Source organism: Oncorhynchus masou, chromosome 27, assembly GCF_036934945.1.
Source record: "Oncorhynchus masou masou isolate Uvic2021 chromosome 27, UVic_Omas_1.1, whole genome shotgun sequence".
NCBI lineage: Eukaryota > Metazoa > Chordata > Actinopteri > Salmoniformes > Salmonidae > Oncorhynchus > Oncorhynchus masou.
The window spans coordinates 42,655,981-42,673,223 of record NC_088238.1 but is presented as its reverse complement, the minus strand read 5'-3'; the positions used below and the strand labels follow the sequence as shown (position 1 = coordinate 42,673,223).

At 43.3% G+C, this 17,243-nt stretch overlaps 3 non-coding genes across 3 annotated transcripts; 2 read left to right on the top strand and 1 right to left on the bottom strand.

The window, feature by feature from the left end:
- Positions 1 to 6,874: 6,874 nt before the first annotated feature.
- Positions 6,875 to 6,947, top strand: trnav-aac (transfer RNA valine (anticodon AAC)). Its single transcript has one exon. It is a non-coding gene; the product is annotated as a tRNA-Val (tRNA).
- A 1,413-nt stretch (positions 6,948 to 8,360) lies between these two features.
- On the top strand, positions 8,361 to 8,432 carry trnad-guc (transfer RNA aspartic acid (anticodon GUC)). The gene has a single exon. It is a non-coding gene; the product is annotated as a tRNA-Asp (tRNA).
- Positions 8,433 to 10,085: 1,653 nt separating this feature from the next.
- trnad-guc (transfer RNA aspartic acid (anticodon GUC)) lies at positions 10,086 to 10,157 on the bottom strand. The gene has a single exon. It is a non-coding gene; the product is annotated as a tRNA-Asp (tRNA).
- Positions 10,158 to 17,243: the final 7,086 nt, after the last annotated feature.

Below are 17,243 nucleotides of genomic sequence, written 5' to 3'. Positions count from 1 at the left end.
GCCATTCAAAAACATTTACAGGTGACCAGAAACATGACCGAATACAAACAGTGTAGCTATTCCCGCTGCATGGCAATCAAACAAGCTAAGTGTCAGTATAGAGACAAAGTAGAGTCGCAATTCAACGGCTCAGACACAAGAGGTATGTGGCAGGGTCTACAGTCAACCACGGATTACAAAAAGAAAACCAGCCCCGTTGCGGACCACGATGCCTTGCTCCCAGACAGACTAGACAACTTCTTTGCTCGCTTTGAGGACAATACAGTGCCACTGACACGGCCCGCTACCAAAACCTGTGGACTCTCCTTCACTGCAGCCAATGTGAGTAAAACATTTAAACGTGTTAACCCTCGCAAGGCTGCAGGCCCAGACGGCATCCCCAGCCACGTCCTCAGAGCTTGCGCAGACCAGCTGGCTGGTGTGTTTATGGACATATTCAATCAATCCTTATCCCAGTCTGCTGTTCTCACATGCTTCAAGAGGGCCACCATTGTTCCTGTTCCCAAGAAAGCTAAGGTAACTGAGCTAAACGACTACCGCCCCGTAGCACTCACTTCCATCATCATGAAGTGCTTTGAGAGACTAGTCAAGGACCATATCACCTCCACCCTACCCGACACCCTAGACCCACTCCAATTTGCTTACCGGCCCAATAGGTCCACAGACGACGCAACCGCAACCAAACTGCACACTGCCCTAACCCATCTGGACAAGAGGAATACCTATGTGAGAATGCTGTTCATCGACTACAGCTCAGCATTTAACACCTTAGTACCCTCCAAACTCGTCATCAAGCTCGAGACCCTGGGTCTCGACCCCACACTCTGCAACTGGATACTGGATGGAGACAGTCAGACGGGTTGAGACAGATCAGGGTGAAAGACAGGTGAGACAGATCAGGGTGAAAGACAGGTGAGACAGATCAGGGTGTGACAGCGGGTGTCTATGGCGTCATAGCGTGTCAAACAAGAAAGCAAGTCTATTTGCGTCTACGCAGAGCAATGCTGGTAAAATGAGCGGGGAAATTGTGTGGGTCTTTGTAGAAAAGGAATTAGAGAAATTGTTATGATCTTCCCTATGCTAAGTAGACTAGTTTACATGTAGTGGGGCTGTAAGCTGATGTTTATTCATCAAATAAGCTACATATTTGAAAACAATTGCAGCCTACCTGTGTTGATTTCGATCATAGGCATATAGCCTCGGTAGGCTATGGCTGGAAATCTCGAGGACTCCGATTTCATGAGAATACTGTTCATGTAGATAGAACGAGATGTACAGTTGAAGTCGGAAGTTCACATACACTTAGGTTGGAGTCATTAAAACTTTGTTTTTCAACCACTACACAAAATGTCACCCAAAGAGTGAGTCTATTGTGACCTCTATATGACGAGCAGCTGCAGTACGTCAATGCCTATCTGATCCACGACACCGCCGACTGGAATAACCTGAATCTGAAGTTAGTCTCTGTAGACCTGCAGGACAATCACCTGATCCAGGACACAGTACCTCCAGGACATGTTACCCGTCTGCCAGGTGTAGTAGGATGTCCCTTGGGGCTATCCGTACCTATGTAGGACATGCGAGGGTTAGGTTAATAAACAGGCTGGAGCTAGAACCTCGTTGTCGCGCGTCTTTATTTTAGATCATACTACATGGTGTCAGAAGTGGTTTTAAAATTCACATAAATGTGAAGTACGTACCAGGTAAATCATACATTCAGGCTGTTTCAAAGCAGGGAGGGCACAGTGTGGGGAGATAAAACAGCGCATATCATTATTTTGCTAGCTAAGGAGCAAGGACTAAGCTACTGCTAAGCAACATGTTGCAAGAGGAAGAAGCTGGCGGGATTTCAGGGTTTGCGACTCCAAATTCAACGGGCTCTGGCGCAAACACAGGCAGGCCAGTGGCTAGTCCCCCGGAGAATTTTGTTTGTATGGACATTCAAAACTGGCTGAAATGGATCAGGCGCTTTGAAAGGTACAGGGTAGCATCAGGCTTAAACGTGGAAAAATTAGGCATTTCAAGTTAATACACTGATCTACTCTATGGGTGATGAAGCCGGGGATATATTAAATGCTTCAACGTTGACCGAGGAAGAGAAACTTAACTACAGTGCTGTTAAAGACTGTTTGGAAACGCATTTTGTAGGGAGACGCAACATTATTTTTGAGAGAGCTAGGTTTAATATGTGCAAACAGGAGCAGGGTGAAACCACAGACAGTTTTATCACAGCTGTTCACAAACTAGCAGAACGTTGTCAGTTTGGCGGCTCAGGGAAGAGCTGATCCGGATCGGATTGTAGTCGGAATAAGGAATATATCACTTTCTGAAAAGTTACAGTTGGATTCCCAGTTTACCTTGTCCAAAGCTGTAAATCAGGTTAGGCAGAGTGAGACAGTAAAAAGACAGCAGCTCCTTGCAGAACAAAGAGAGTGGGGAAATACATGCATTTTCATACAGAGCTAAAAAAAACGGAGGGGAACACAGAACAGAGACAGACGTGGAGAAAACAATCACAGACAGCACCAGTAGCTAGTTCAAATGTTTGTCGCAAATGTGGGAAATCCCCTTTCCACAAATGGAAAGATTGCCCAGGACACTTTTCAGCTGTCTGTCGATGAAAGCAAATGCATGAGGTTTCAGAGGAGGTACAGCAGGACAGCATCTTTCTGGGAGAAGTAAAGGGAAACAATACTGGCTGGCATTCAGACATTAAACTCAATGGGGAGGTTGTGTCATTTAAACTAGACACTGGGGCAGCAGTGACAGCTATCCCAACTAGGCTGTATAGCAGAGATGGCCCTTTGCTCTCTACAAACAAAAAGCTGTACGGGCCCAGTAATAACATTTTACTTGGTGATTAAACTGGAGAGTAAAGACAAAAGTGCCATCCAGCCTGTCTTCGTCATTGACTCTCTAGCCAGACCGTTGCTGGGGCTGCCAGCAATTGAAGCATTGCAACTCATTGAGAGAGTGAGCGAACTGGAGGACCCAGGTGAGGTTTTCAAAAATAAATTCCCAAAAGTGTTTTCTGGTCTAGGAAGGATAGAAGGTGACTACAAAATCCACCTGAAAGAAGATGCTGTTCCCTATTTCCTTACCACCCCCCGCTGGGTGCCTATCCCTTTATTGGCCAGAGTAAAGGAAGAGTTGGGGAGGATGGAAGAAATTGGGGCGGTGTCTAAAATAGAGAGTCCCACAGACTGGTGTGTAGGGATGGTGGTGGTCCCAAAAGCCAAAATAAGGATCTGTGTGGACATGACTAAATTGAATGAGGCACTCTGCAGAGAGAGACACATCTTACCATCAGTGGAGCAGTCACTGGCTCAGTTGGATGGCTCACAAGTCTTCACAAAGCTTGATGCCCGCTCAGGTTTCTGGCAGATACCGCTGTCATTAGAGAGTAGGGCACTCACAACGTTTATAACACCGTTTGGCCGTTACTGTTTTAATGTTTTGCCATTTGGAATCGCTTCCGGTCCTGAGCATTTCCAAAGACGCATGTCCCAGCTGTTGGAGGGGCTGTGTGGCGTCATAGTCCACGCGGACAATGTGCTCGTGTGCGGAAGAGACAGAGCAGAACATGATGTAAGGCTCACAGCAGTTCTGACCCGACTCCAGGAGACTGGCCTGACACTCAATGAAAAATGCACTTTTTCACAATCAGAGGTCTTGTTCTTGGGACACAAAATCAGTGCAGCTGGAATAGAGCCGGACCCAGAGAAGATCAGCGCCATCACAGATATGCCCAGACCCCAGAATGTGGCTGAAGTCAGGACCTTCTTAGGCATGGCCACATATGTGGGTAAGTTCCTCCCACAGTTCTCAGATACAACCAAACCTCTGAGAGACTTACTAGCCAAAGAGAATGACTGGTCATGGAGTCACATGCAACAGGTAGTGTTTGACAAAATCAAAGGAGATCTGGCCTCACAGAGAGTGCTGGCCTGGTACCGTCCACACGCTAAGACAAAAGTATCAGCAGATGCATCATCCTTTGGGCTAGGGGCGGTCCTCACACAGGTTGCAGGACAACATGGAGTGGCGTCCAATAGCATACATCTCCCGAAGCTTATCCGACACAGAGCAAAGATATGCTCAAGTGGAGAAGGAGGCGTTGGCTATCACATGGGCATGTGAAAGGCTCAGCCAATACCTTATTGGCCTGAAGTTTACAGCAGAGACTGACCACAAACCACTGTTGGCTCTGTTAGGGACAAAAGCACTGGACGACTTGACTCCCAGAGTTCTGCGCTTCTGCCTCAGATTACTGAGGTTCACCTACAAGATGGTGTATGTGCTGTTGTGGCTAATCATTTGAAAATATGACACTTGCAAGAACTTTGTGAAATCAATAGGTTTTTAATACAAGAGTATAGCAAGCCGGAGTGGTCCGCGGAGCACGCACCTTTTTCAGAGCACTCGCTCTGATTTATACACATACAACATATGAGTCCATCCCACATGCAAATGAAGTTACATCCCAATCTGTGCATCCTGCTTGTTCACGCCCAATAACGCCCATATCTGCTTTCAGTCAAGTTATAATGGTGACAGGACCTCTTCATGTCCCAAAAATAATACATGCCTATCTTATACTATGGGCCCCCTTACGTTCAGCCTGGTGTGTTCTTTGGTATGTCTGTCCTTATTAGGATTCCTAGACTATGTGTCTCTTCTGACATTCCTTCAGCATCTCCATGTCCTAAAAATATGTGGGCTATGTCTATAGTCCATCAGTTGGTCATTTGGCTGACCCCCTCATTTGTATGTCCCTCTGACCTTGGTATGTCCAGCTGTCCTAGGCGCCTATGTGTCGCCTTCCCTTCGTGTGGTCTGTTTAATGTTCAGCTGTCCCATACTCTCATGGCCTTACTCTGGTCTCCTGTCTTATACAATAGATAATGCATTTTACCAGAATGGCAAATGCACTCTATAAGTGTATCTTTCTCTTGTGTTACAGTATTATGTTCCTCCATATATGTACATCATTCTCCCATAGTGCCAGGCAAGGCACTGATCACAGCAGATGCACTCTCCAGGGCCCCAATTAAACGTCCATTATCAGAGGAGGAGCGATGTCTAGAGGGTGAGGTACAGGTGTCCATTAATGCAATAAGGGACAGTCTACCTGCATCTCAGACCAAACTGCAGCAGATTGCAGAGGAGCAACAACGAGACCACATCTGCCAACAGATAGTGCAGCAGTGCAAAAAGAGATGGCCCAGGCAGGAGGAACTGCCTCAGCTGCTGAAGCCCTATTGGGTGCACCAAAGTGACTTCCACTGTAATGGAGACCTTCTCATGAAAGGACAACGGATAGTTATCCCAGAGACTCTACAACCAGAAATGCTAGACAGAGTGCATGATGGACACATGGGAATAACCAAATGCAGACTGAGGGCTCAGCAGTCAGTGTGGTGGCTTGGTCTGAGTACTCAGATTGCCAAGCTAGTGGCCCAGTGTGAGGTCTGTACAAAATGTCAACCTTGTCATCCGGAGCCAAGGATGGCAACGGAGCTGCCAAAACGGCCATGGCAAAAGGTAGGGGCGGATATGTTCTATTGGAAAAATGACACTTATCTGCTAGTGGTAGATTACTACTCAAGATACATTGAAATAGCAAAGACACCCATAACCACATCAGCTGGTGTTATTAATGGATTAAAGTCAATTTTTTCCACGCAAGGGGTCGCTGAGGTCCTGGTTACAGATAACACTCCCCAGTTCTCTGCGAGCTCCTTTCCTGCTTTTCGCGCAGAATATGACTTCATACGTGTGACCAGTAGCCCCTACCATGCACAGAGTAATGGTGAGGCAGAGAGAGCTGTGAAAACAGTCAAGGGACTGCTGAAAAAGAACAAGGATCCATACAGGGCTCTGTTAGTTTACAGAGTTACACCACTGCATCATGGGCCGTCGCCTGCAGAGCTCCTGATGGGCAGGAGGCTGCGTTCCCCATTGCCTGTCTCGCCGGCTCAGCTTAAACCCCGGTGGCCTAACAGAAAGGCCTTCGCTGAGAGGGACAAATGTCTGAAACAAACGCAAACTGGAGACTTTAATCGGAGACACCGTGCTAAGGAGAGGCCAGAGCTGACCGAAGGTCAACACGTGTGGATTACAAACTCCAAGACACCAGCAATAGTGCTGAGGAAAGCGGATGCCTCACGCTCCTATGTGGTGGACACAGACTCAGAAGAGGTACGAAGGAACAGAACACACCTCAGAGCTCTTCCAGATCTACCAGCCACACAGACCTACCAGCCACACAGACCGAGGCCACAGAAAATGCACAAAAAGAGGATGATGGAGAGAGAATGCTCACAGAGCCACAAGCGCGCCCAAAAGGGATGTGAAGCCTCCAGAGTGGCTGAAAGACTATGTTACGTGAAGAGAAAACATACTGCTGGGGAACATACCCAGCAAAAAGAGACTGTACCTAAGTTAATGTTCATACTGTGTGATTTAATGCTTTCATACTGTTTCAGGATGGGAAGTAGCATGTTAGAGAATAATACTGGTTTCCAAATTGCATTTCAGTTATGCTTCAGTGGTTATGCATGTTGAGGGGAAGATGTATTAGGATGTCCCTTGGGGGTGTCCGTACCTATGTAGGACATGCGAGGGTTATGTTAATAAACAGGCTGGGTAGCTAGAACCTCGTTGTCGCGCGTCTTTATTTTAGATCATACTACACCAGGTACCACTGATAATAATATAATACAACTATAACATATAGTAGCGCAAGGATTCCACCTAACTCAGTACATACAGTACATGTAATCCATCTGCCTGGTAAGAAACACAATTTCAGAGTTGGGGTGCTGATTAGTTACAAGGATAAAAGTATATAGACAGCGACAGCATGCATGTAGTTTCCGTAGTGTAGTGGTTATCACGTTCGCCTAACACGCGAAAGGTCCCCGGTTCGAGACCGGGCGGAAACAGTTTTTTTGGCGGGCAATAACACCTGTTTTCATACACAGTACTTTAGTATTACAGGAGAGCAAGTTATGGTATGCAATTATGAAATGGGACGCTTTATCCACAGCTATAAAAAAATGTGTCTAAATAATGCTCTCAGAAGTAGGTTTTGAATTATATTATTTCTTTTTGTACAGCCATGAATAAATATTTAATTTTGGCAAATGTATTTCATAAAAATAATTTTTAATTTTTAAAAAAGTATTTAATTATTTGATACATTTATTTCAAATGTTATTTTATCCCCTTCAGGTGGAGTCGGAGATTAAGTTTGTTCGTTTTTGTAATTTTAAGATTGCTCTCACACCATATTAGTTTTAGATTATAGGAATTATCAACTGCTCTCTCTCCTCCTCTGTCTCAATGCGTACTGTGTGGCTTTGTGGCTGGCCTCTGTGTGTGTGATGTGTAAAAGAGAAAGGCTAGTGGCGTGAGTCTGCCTTCCAGCGATTCAGAGATATACTAGACAAGGTGCACTGCCTTCGACAAGCTGCTATGGAACAGTCAGTACCTTAACAGCCAGCATTCAGTAATGAATGGGGACTGAATGCAGAAAAAAATCGTTTTGCTTTGTGTTTACACATTCTTCTTCAATTAGTTGGCTAAGAGATTGATTATTGTGATGTTATGTGTTTATATAGTATAGAGTTTGAATTCAAGCAACAATTCAAAAACTTGCAACTGAGTTTATGGAATACTAGCGCTTAGCGTTTTACTGAAATGCTGTGTTTTAGATGTTTTATTATACACATCTATACACATATATATATTTACTTCGGTTCAGTTATTTGAATTGCATTTCATTCATTTTTATCTGTTTGATCGATTTGCAGTTTCTGTAGAGATATATCAGGGAGTTGTAGTTTCCAACAGGCCAATATACAACATGGTTTTGCGCAGAAAACGTGGTAATTAACTACAATGACCATAATCCGTTTCAATAAAGTATGAATTGTTTACATTTGAAGATCTACAAAAATAGTGATTTTGGCAGACAACGTAGGCAGCAGCTCTATAGAGATGAGATGACTTGAAATGAAATAATAAAGTCATCAAATAAAACAAATATTTTATTAAAGGAATGTGAATAACTGATGGTTAATAAGTGATAACCAGTCAATACCATTCAATGACTTTTATTAGTTGTTTTATTATGTGTTGTTACAGCATTCAACCCATATAATGCATAGTGAATTGAATATCAAAAACCGTGATTATTATTTCATCATCTAACCGAAACCGAACCAACCACAAAAAGCATTAATCGCTCAGTACTATGGAATACCAATGGCAAAGCATAAAATGGTCACGGGCGTTGTCAGGTCCAAATACTGTATGCTGAATACATAACGATTTGATTTAATCATTATTTTCAGTCCTCGTTAGTATAGTGGTCAGTATCCCCGCCTGTCACGCGGGAGACCGGGGTTCAATTCCCCGACGGGGAGGAAAACATTTTATTGTGTTTTTAAAATGTCTGTCTTGTGAGATACGCTTCACACTAAGATCTTGACTTTACGGCCTCTCGGTCTCTTCAGGCCAGTACTACAATTACGACAGCAGTGGGCGGTATCTCTCCGACAGTGTGATCTCAGAACAGTGTGACGGTGTTGTGTTGAAAATCTCCCCCCTAATAATTTCCTTAATTTTGTGGCTAAAGTCAAATACTTTCTGTGACACACATTAGAGTCAAATACTTTCTATAGAACAAACTTCACGACAGGATAGGCAACAGAAATGTATAATTAACGTATGTGTGTTATAAACATAGAGGAGGGAGTAAAATGTTGGCAAGGAATAAACATTTCAGAACAACTATGGCGAATTATTATCCTTATACTTTCAAAAATACTAGTCAAATAAGACATGGGAGAGATGACGAATTTTGGCAAAGAGATAGATTTATAGACAAAATTCAGACACAATCACGAATATCATTTGATAAATATATATCTTAAACAACTGCATTTTCAAGAATGTAATATATAATTGGAAAATTCATTCAAAATAATTAGGGGACTGACCCCGGAAGTATGATATAATGGTGAGTCACTTTCAAGGCATATAGGCACACACACACACTGGACCAACATTGTCCTTCAAGCGAGATAAATATAAATGCTAAAGTTTTTCATGCCAGATTGACATAATTTACATTGCCATGCTAGCCGGATTAATATGAATAAATGATATGTTCCTTGGAGAACACAGAATGATCAAGCTGTTGAGTAACAGAAGATCACAGACCACCTTCTTCACACATTGGGGATCGGCTGATACCAGCCAGTACAGCTGATGAAACCGAGGAGTATTTCTGTCTGTAAAAAATCTCTTTTGTTGGGAAAAACTCATTCCGATTGGCTGGGCCTGGCTCCCCAGTGGGTGGACCTGGCTCCCAAGTGGGTGGGTCTTGTCCTCCCAGGCCCACCCATGGCTGCGCCCTGCCCAGAAATCCATAGATGAGGGCCTAATGAATTCATTTCAATTGCCTGATTTCATTTATTAACTGTAATTTGCCAAAATATTTGACATTTTTGCATGTTGCGTTGACATTTTTGCTGGTATGGTCCATCGAGGCGGATTCATATCTATAAACACTAACATTATATGTTCCCTTGAGACAGATTAATATGTATACATTTCATGGGCCTTTGAACCAGATTCACATTTAATTTATATGGTCCGAGTTGGCTTCATATTTATACATTTAGAAATTGTATGGTCCTAGTTGGATTAATATTCACAAATTATATGGTCCTTCGAGACAATATATATTTTTTAAGATTTACAGTATTAAAACTAGGGATGTGACTTTTTTCTTTTCGTTTATCGTTATGGGGGGGGGGGGGGGTCAGCCATATTAAGAATGTCATTATTATATCATCTCAAAATAGAACGGGGTTGAAGTCAAGATATGAATTACTTGTTTACTCCATGTGTAACTCTGTGTTACTGTCTGTTCACACTGCTATGCTTTATCTTGGCCAGGTCGCAGTTGTAAATGAGAACTTGTTTTCAACTAGCCGACCTGGTTAAATAAAGGTGAAATAAATAAAATAAAAAGGGGGTTAATCTCTGGAAAAGAATTCCTCCAAAAACTTCTCCCCGTCGGGGAATTGAACCCCGGTCTCCCGCGTGACAGGCGGGGATACTGACCACTATACTAACGAGGACCTGGTAATTCATAGGAAGTTACATAATTTGTTTCCTTTCCATAGAGCTAAAAGTGATGAGCATGACGTCCTCCTTTTTTAAACTTTTACTGTTGAAAAGTATAAATAGAGTAGAGTACATACACACTAAAAAGGCAAAATATATATATATATATATATATATATGTTGAGCAAAATAGTGCTTATTCAGACAACTGTAAACTTCAAGGAGTAGGGCATTCAAGGAGTGAGTCCAGAGCCTTTCCGTTCACCTTCACACTCCTGGGCCAGACTACACTCAATCATATGACCCACTGAAGAGATGAGTCTTCAGTGAAGACTTAAAGGTTGAGACCGAGTTTGCGTCTCGCCAGTCAGCTAGAGTCTTCCAGATCCGCCAGTCAGCTAGAGTCTTCCAGATCCGCCAGTCTGCCAGACTCTTCCAGATCTGCCAGTCAGCCAGACTCTTCCAGATCTGCCAGTCAGCCAGACTCTTCCAGATCTGCCAGTCAGCCAGACTCTTCCAGATCTGCCAGTCAGCCAGACTCTTCCAGATCTGCCAGTCAGCCAGACTCTTCCAGATCCGCCAGTCAGCCAGGATCTGCCGGATTCAACTGCCTGGCTGGGCTTCATCTCAGTACTGGGCTTCCTCTCAGTGCTGGGCTTTCTCTCAGTACTGGGCTGCCCCTCAGTCCCGAGCTGCCCCTCAGTCCCGAGCTGCCCCTCAGTCCCGAGCTGCCCCTCAGTCCCGAGCTGCCCCCTCAGTCCCGAGCTGCCCCCTCAGTCCCGAGCTGCCCCCTCAGTCCCGAGCTTCCCCTCAGTCCCAAGCTGCCTCAGTCCCGAGCTGCCCCTCAGTCACGAGCTGCTCCTCAGTTCAGTGGGGTTCTGGGTGAGGACTATTAGGCCATGGTCGGCGGCGAGAATGGATCATCCCAGGACGCGAAGGGGAAGAACTATGACATTTATGGAGTGGGTTCCACGTCCCGAGCCGGAACCGCCACCATGGACAGACGCCCACCCGGACCCTCCCTATGGTTTTGAGGTGCGTCCGGGAGTCCGCACCTTAGGGGGGGAGGGGTTCTGTCATGCCTTGGTATTAGTATTTTTGTGTTTTAATTTATTTGTTGGTCAGGCCAGGGTGTGACATGGGTTTATGTTGTATTTCGTATTGGGGTTTTTGTTGGTATTGGGATTTGCGGCTGAGTAGGGGTGTTGCATAGGTTTGGCTGCCTGAAGCGGTTCTCAATCAGAGTCAGGTGATTCTCGTTGTCTCTGATTGGGAACCGTATTTAGGTAGCCTGGGTTTCACTTTGTATTTCGTGGGTGATTGTTCCTGTCTCTGTGTAGTTTCACCAGATAGGCTGTAATTAGATTTCACGTTTCGTTTGTTGTTTTGTATTTTGTAATAGTTATTTTATGTATCGCGATCCTTCATTAAAGATCATGAGTAACCACCACGCTGCATTTCGGTCCGACTCTCTTTTGACAAACGAAGAACGCCGTTACAGCCGTATTTAGTACTAACTGATGTTTATTTAGTGCTTTATCCGGGTAGCCCGGAAAGTATAGCATTGCAGTTGTCAAATCTAGAAGTGACAAAAGCATGGATTAATTTTTCTGCATCATTTTTGGACAGAAAGTTTCTGATTTTTGCAATGTTACGTAGATGGAAAAAAGCTGTCCTTGAAACAGTCTTGATATGTTCTTCAAAAGAGAGATCAGGGTCCAGAGTAACGCCGAGTGAGGCATTGAGTTGCTGCGCAACAGCCTTTTCTAAAAATTTTGAGAGGAATGGAAGATTCGATATAGGCCGATAGTTTTTTATATTTTCTGGGTCAAGGTTTGGCTTTTTCAAGAGAGGCTTTATTACTGCCACTTTCAGTGAGTTTGGTACACATGCGGTGGATAGAGAGCCGTTTATTATGTTCAACATAGGAGGGCCAAGCACAGGAAGCAGCTCTTTCAGTAGTTTAGTTGGAATAGGATCCAGTATGCAGCTTGAAGGTTTAGAGGCCATGATTATTTTCATCATTGTGTCGAGATATAGTACTAAAACACTTGAGCGTCTCTCTTGATCCTAGGTCCTGGCAGACTCAGGACAACTGAGCTTTGAAGGAATACGCAGATTTAAAGAGGAGTCCGTAATTTGCTTTCTAATAATCATGATCTTTTCCTCAAAGAAGTTCATGAATTTATCACTGCTGAAGTGAAAGCCATCCTCTCTTGAGGAATGCTGCTTTTTAGTTAGCTTTGCGACAGTATCAAAAAGGAATTTCGGATTGTTCTTATTTTCCTCAATTAAGTTGGAAAAATAGGATGATTGAGCAGCAGTAAGGGCTCTTCGATACTGCACGGTACTGTCTTTCCAAGCTAGTCGGAAGACTTCCAGTTTGGTGTGGCGCCATTTCCGTTCCAATTTTCTGGAAGCTTGCTTCAGAGCTCGGGTATTTTCTGTGTACCAGGAGCTAGTTTCTTATGAGAAATGTTTTTAGTTTTTAGGGGTTCAACTGCATCTAGGGTATTGCGCTAGGTTAAATTGAGTTCCTCAGTTAGGTGGTTAGCTGATTTTTGTCCTCTGGCGTCCTTGGGTAGACAGAGGGAATCTGGAAGGACATCAAGGAATTTTTGTGTTGTCTGTGAATTTATAGCACGACTTTTGATGTTCCTTGGTTGGGGTCTGAGCAGATTATTTGTTGCAATTGCAAAGGTAATAAAATGGTGGTCCGATAGTCCAGGATTATGAGGAAAAACATTAAGATCCACAACATTTATTCCATGGGACAAAACTAGGTCCAGAGTATGACTGTGGCAGTGAGTGGGTCCAGAGACATGTTGGACAAAACCCACTGAGTTGATGGCTCCGAAAGCCTTTTGGAGTGGGTCTGTGGACTTTTCCACGTGAATATTAGTCACCAAAGATTAGAATATTATCTGCTATGACTACAAGGTCCGATAGGAATTCAGGGAACTCAATGAGGAACGCTGTATATGGCCCAGGAGGCCTGTAAACAGTAGCTATAAAAAGTGATTGAGTAGGCTCTAATATTGTTAGATATTACTGCATGGTCAGAACTAGAAGCACAAGCATTTCGCTACACTCGCATTAACATCTGCTAACCATGTGTTTGTGACAAATAAAATTTGATTTGAATGCTGAGTTCTAGTCAATGAACAGCATCCTTACATGGCTATCCCGCCTGGACAAGAGGAATAGCTATCTCTGCAGCAATCAAGCCTTTATGGTAGAGTGGCCATGCAGAAGCACTCTGTAAAAGGCACAACAGCCCGCTTGGAGTTTGCCAAAAGGCACCTAAAGGAATCTCAGACGATGAGAAACAAGAATGTCTTTGAGTGGCCCAGCCAGAGCCCGGACTTTAACCCGCTCAAACATCTCTGGAGAGACCTGAGAATAGCTGTGCAGCGGCGCTCCCAATCCAACCTAACAGAGCTTAAGATCTGCAGAGAAGAATGGGAGAGTTCCCAAATACAGGTGTGCCAAGATTGTAGTGTCATACCCAAGAAGACTCAAGGCTGTAATCGCTGCCAAAGGTGCTTCAACAAAGTACTGAGTAATGGGTCTGAATAATTATTGACCTGATTGACCTGTTAATTGTTTACTCAATGTGTAACTCTGTGTTGTCTGTTCACACTGCTATGCTTTATCTTGGCCAGGTTGCAGTTGTAAATGAGAACTTGTTCTCAACTAGCCTACCTGGTTAAATAAAATTAAAAATAAAATAAAAATACTGGTCACAAACAGTGTTGTAGTCTTTTCAACATTTTATTGTTCAAAAGCTGACAGCATTTATATTGAATTAATTTACATGTTAAGTCATATCCCCCGTACTTGACTTCTCCTAAATAAGTCTATATAACACACTGTCGTTGTTAGAATCTTACTGTCATTCACCCTCCCTCATTCACTACCAGTCAGCCTGCACAGCTGATGATGGCCCATCGAAACTACACCAAAACTAATTTCACACATATAATAGAGTTAGCCTAAATACAAGATTATACTGGGTGACAATATTATACATTTTTAAATTGTATATGAAGAATCTGATGAACAGCGCAGCTTGGAATTGACACAGAGGCAGGGAAACAGAAGTGGCATGTGACAAATATAACTTTTTGGCAGAAATACCGCAATTCCACGCTCCCAAAGTGCACTCAAAGAACAGTTGTATATTTAAAGGGATAAATAGATTTTGCCAATGAAGCTCTTTATCTACTTACCCAGTCAGATGAACTTGTGGATACCATCTTTGCCTCCGGTATGAAGGAAGTTAGAGGTAGTTTAACATGCCAATGCTAACTAGCGTTAGCGCAATGACTGTTCCCATTGACTTCCAGTCATTGCCCTAACACTAGTAAGCAATTGCACTAACGCAAGTTAGCAACTTCCTTCAAGCTGCATGCAGAATCACAAAAATGGTATCCACGAGTCCATCTAGGGAAGTAGATAAAAGGCTTCAATGCAAAAATCCCGACGTATCCCTTTACACTTCAAATATACCATTCTGTTCTTTTGAAATGCATTTTCTTAATTTCATAATGTTCCTCTGTAATGACTCCCCATCCCGCATGCGGGAGCGTAATCATCGCCTGACACTAATTAGCATAACGCAACAGACATAAATATCCCTAGAAAATATTCCTATTCATGAAAATCACAAATGAAATACACTGAGACACAGCTTAGCCTTTTGTTAATCACCCTGTCATCTCATATTTTCAAAATATGCTTTACAGCCAAAGCTAGACAAGCATTTGTGTAAGTTTATCGATAGCATAGCATTATGCCTTGCTAGCAGCAGGCAACCTTGTCACGGAAATCAGAAAAGCAATCAAATTAAATCGTTTACCTTTGATGAACTTCAGATGTTTTCACTCAGGAGACTCTCAGGTAGACAGCCAAAGTTTGTAGGCGAAATAGCTCCATTTTTTTCTTCACGTTTGGCTGAGAAATCTCGTTTGGCCGGAAATTCCAAATTAGCTCCATAATATCAACAGAAACATGGCAAACATTGTTTATAATCAATCCTCAAGGTGTTTTTCTAATATCTATTCGATAATATATCTGTCGGGACAATTCGTTTTTCAGTAGGACCGATTGGAGTAATGGCAACCTCTGTATTTTACGCAAGAATCTCTCTCGGAGCCACCATGTGACCACTTACGCAATGTGGCCGCCTACGGCTATTCTTCAACAGAAATGCGGAAAACTACATCACAATGCTGTAGACACCTTGGGGAATACGTAGCTCGTAAGCTCGTTGATGGCACATTCACAGCTGAATAGGGACTCATTGGAACGCAGCGCTTTCAAAACCTGGGGCTCTTCCGGATTGGATTTTTCTCAGGCTTTCGCCTGCAACATCAGTTCTGTTATATTCACAGACAATATATTTACAGTTTTGGAAACGTTAGTGTTTTCTATCCAAAGTTGTCAATTATATGCATATTCTAGCATCTTGTCCTGACAAAATATCCCGTTGAAAACGGGAAAGTTTTTTTATTCCCAAAAATGAAACTACTGCCCCTAGAGTCGCAACAGGTTTTAATGAATTATCTTAGTGATGGTGTCCATTTCATGGATTTTAACACTTGCATTTGTGTCTTAGTAGTTTTTCGTTTGTACATTGGCTATCCCCGACAGTTACATAAACTAATGAAAATGCTATTGTGTGTGTTGAAATACATTTTGTTTCGTATTCAAATCAAATATTTTTTTATTTGTCACATACGCTGAATACAAGCCCTTAACCAACAATGCAGTTTCAAGAGAAATACATAAAACAAATAATTAAAGAGCAGCAGTAAAATAACAATAGCGAGGCTATATACAGGGGGTACCAGCACAGAGTCAATGTGCGGGGCACCGGTTAGTCGAGGTACTTTAGGTAATATGTACATCTAGGTAGAGTTATTGATGTATTGGGCAATACGCTCTACCCCCTGTAGTGCCTTGCAGTCAGAGGCCTTGCAGTTGCTATACCAGGCAGTGATGCAACCCGTCAGGATGCTCTCGATGGTGCAGCTGTAAAACCTTTTGAGGATCTAAGGACCCATGCCAAATCTTTTCAGTCTCCTGAGGGGGAATAGGTGCTGTGGTCCAAGCATACCATGCCAGTTGTGAAGAGGGCACCATGTTTGTTTGTTGGTGATGTGGATGCCTAGGAACTAGAAGCTCTCAACCTACTCCACTATAGCCCCGTCAATGAGAATGGGGGTGTGCTCGGTCCTCCTTTTCCTGTAGTCCACAATCATTTCCTTTGTCTTGATCACGTTGAGGGACAGGTTGTTGTCCTTGCACGACACGGTCAGGTCTCTGACCTCCTCCCTGTAGACTGTCTGTCATCAATATGGAAAAAAAAACAGTAGGTTAGAAAATAGAGCTTCATAGCCACGTTTTGATGTATGGGTTGTTAGGTATTTCAAAAATCACAATTTGACACCCCTATTCCTAGTGCTAGCTTGCTAGATGTTTGAGAGTGCCTGATGCCTGTTCACTAAGGCAACAAGCCAGGCAAGAGGCAGCACTGCTTTGGCTGTATTGTGCCAGCAGCAAATTTCATGATTGATGGTTTTATTCGTTCAAGTAAAAACTACCAGAATTCAGTGGCTGCAGGACTTAAATGTTTTGTCTTGCCCATTCACCCTCTAAGGTTAAATAAGGACTTTTAAGCCCCATCTCCTTCCCTTCATCTATACTGATTGAAGAGGATTTAACAGGTGACATTAATTAGGGATAATAGCTTTCAGCTGGTCAGGCTATGCCATATGGAAAGAGCAGCTATGGCTAATGTTTTGTACACTCTTGCACATCCATGCTTTAGATTTACAGTCAAATGTGCTAGCCAATTGGGCCACAGAAACTAAATTGCAGGGACCCTGACCCTCAACGTCTGTGATCTCATTCTACAATAAATTTCATTTTACATCGGGTTATTCTACACCATATTCAGGATGTCGGCATTGTATGACAAAATATAGAGGGGAAAAGGCCAGATTGGAACACCTGTATACAATGAGGCTTATCTCACAGTCAGAAGTATAAGGGAAAAAATGCATCCTCCCCGTCGGGGAATACCTGCATACAAT